This window comes from Carlito syrichta, unplaced genomic scaffold (assembly GCF_000164805.1).
Source record: "Carlito syrichta isolate Samal-C Ts95f unplaced genomic scaffold, Tarsius_syrichta-2.0.1 Scaffold314290, whole genome shotgun sequence".
Lineage (NCBI taxonomy): Eukaryota > Metazoa > Chordata > Mammalia > Primates > Tarsiidae > Carlito > Carlito syrichta.
In genome coordinates, this window is record NW_007258386.1 from 215,630 (window position 1) to 218,523 (window position 2,894).

The following is a 2,894-nucleotide window of genomic DNA, read 5'->3' on the forward strand; positions in this document are numbered from 1 at the left end:
CGACTGCTGGGCTCCGGCGATCTTTCCGCCTCAGCCTTCCAAGTTGCCGGAATTACAGGCATGTGCTACCACGCCCGGCTGATTTTTTGATTTATTGTAGAGATGAGGTCTCGCCAAGTTGCCCAGGTGGGTCTCGAACCCGCGGGCTCAGGCAATCCACTCACCTCAGCCTCCCAAAGGCGCAGGATTACAGGCTGAGCCACCAAGCCCGGCTTTGCTTTATGTATTTTGAAGCTGTCACTAGGTGCTTATACTTTTAGAATTATCGCGTCTTCTTGATCAACCGATCTTGTTATCATTATATAATGTCCCTCTTTTTTCCTATAATATTCCTTGTTCTGAGCTATTTTGTCATTTGTTAATATAGTTGAAGGAATTCTTCATCTCTCATTTTGTGGGAGTCTTTTAGTTGTTTTTATTTCTAGCACTTTCATGATTCCTTTTTGTAGTTTCTGTCTCTCTAACTCAAAGTCCCCATCTTTTATTGCATATTATTCATCTTTTCCAATAGATCTTTTAACATATGAATTAGTCTCTGCCTGACAGTTAAATCATCTGGGTCATCTATGTTTTGTCTCCTTTATCACTTGACAGTAGGTTAGTTTTTTCTTTTTTTGTGTCTCTCAAGAGTTTTTTGGGGTTTTTTTTGAGTTGGAGTCTCACTCTGTCACCCAGACTGGAGTGCAGTGGCCACTCCCAGCCACTGCAGCCTCCACCTGCTGGGCTCCGGCGATCCTTCCGCCTCAGCCTTCCGAGTAGCTGGAACTACAGGTGCGCACTACCACACCCGGCTCATTTTTGATTTATTGTAGAGATGAGGTCGCGCCAAGTTGCCCGGGTGGGTCTCGAACCGCAGGTTCAGGCAATCCACTCACCTCAGCCTCCCAAGGTGCGGTATTACAGGCTGAGCCACCGAGCCTGGCTTTCTCAAGCGTTTTGAGTGAATGTCAGATAGTGTGTATAAACAAACAGTAGGGACTTAGGTGAATAACATTTATGCCCGAAGATGGGTGTGTCTCTTTTTCTGTTATCTCTCAGTAGAAGGGATTGAGTCAAGTGATAGTAGAGCTGGGTTTGGGTGTTGTTGGTGCTACAATTCCTCCAATGGCGGGCTACTTCTGCTTGTGAGTCACATGAAGTCTGCGGTGCTGGAGTGATTTTCTCAGTGTTGCTGCTCTGCATTCCACATTCAGCAGACCCTTGTGTGCCTGAAACTCAGAGAGAAAGGTTTCTCTTTATGATTGTTCCGCCACTCCAGCAGTAAACTGCCACTGCGTGTTAATCAGGGCCAGTTCTGTGGTGGGGGTGTAACAGTGAAACAACAAAAGAACTAACATAGTTAACTCTGTTTCTGTTTAAGGGGCTTTTATCCACTCCTGTATGTAAGCTAGGATAATTTTAGAGCACTGAGATAAAACACAAAAAAACGACAATCATGTAGTTTTCCAAAGGGGCAGAATATAAACAGCTAGCTTTGTTTTGTTAAAGACTTAAAGGAACACTGTGACCTGACCAAGGACAAAGAAGTTTCCCAACCTCCTGGGACCCTAACTGGTGCCCAGATGTCTGCAGTTGTCAGTCACCTGATGATCCCATAACAACCTGAACATTCATAAAACATTAAGTTTTCCATTTGAGATATTCGTTCAGGTTTTATGTACCAATAAAATGACTGACATCAGCTGGTCTGAAGGACCCCACGAGAAGTTGACTCTACAGGAATGCAGTTTCCACATCCTAATTATTTCATGCCCCTTAGGCCAACTTTTCAGTCCCTCACCCTCCACAATTCCCTTAAAAGAGATGGTTTTTGAGACATTGGCCCACCATCTCCTCAGGTTGTCAGCTCTTGAATAAACCTGTTTTCCTTTCACCAACCCTTGTCTAAGGTTTGGCTTTCGAGTGGTGAGCAGCCAAACCCGAGTTCAGTTACAGGAACAGCTCTTCACAGTTTTCCTGGTCCAGCTTCAGTCCTAGGTAAACATTGTGCACTTGAGTCTCAGGGTGGGGCTTTCTTTTTTTTTTGAGTTGGAGTCTCACTCTGTCACCCAGACTGGAGTGCAATGGCCGCTCCTGGCCATCGCAGCCTTGACCTGCTGGGCTCCGGCAATCCTTCTGCCTCAGCCTTCCAAGTAGCCGGAACTACTAGCACGCGCTACCGTGCCCAGCTAATTTTGATTTGTTGTAGAGATGAGGTCTCACCAAGCTGCCCAGGAGGGTCTCGAACCCGCTCAGGCAATCCACTCACCTCGGCCTCCCAAAGTGCTGGGATTACAGGCTGAGCCATCGAGCCCGGCCAGGGTGGGGCTTTCTTACCTTGCTTGGTCTTTCCATTCTTGGCAGCCAAACTCTGTCTTGCATCTGTGGAGTCTTGGGTGGAAGAATTGTCTGCCCCTCACTTGGTGGTGGCAGACCTCTGCTTTGTATCGGTGCAGAGTTCAGAGCCCAAGCAGGTTTTCCATCCCACCTCCCTCCACTTCCCCTCCCCCGACCCCTGCCCTGGGCCACAAGGCTTTGCTTTGACTCCTGCCTTACTGAAGTGACAGTACACCTTTGCTTGGAACCAATGGCAGAAGGGATTCCTTTCCTTCCCTTAACAGTTATTCTCTGCAAAGCTTGTAGTGGGAAGCCAGGCACCGTGACTCACGCCTGTAATCCCAGCACTTTGGGAGGCAGAGGTGAGAGGATTGCCTGAGCCCAGGAGTTTGAGACCAGCCTGGCAAACTTGGCAAAACCTCATCTCTACAATAAATCAAAAAAGAAAAATTAACTGGGCATGTTGGTGCTTGCCTGTAGTTCCAGCTACTCGGGAGGTTGAGGTGGAAGAATTGCCTGAGCCCAGCAGGTTGAGGTTGTGGTGGCTGTGAGTGTGCCACTGCACTCTAGCCTGGGTG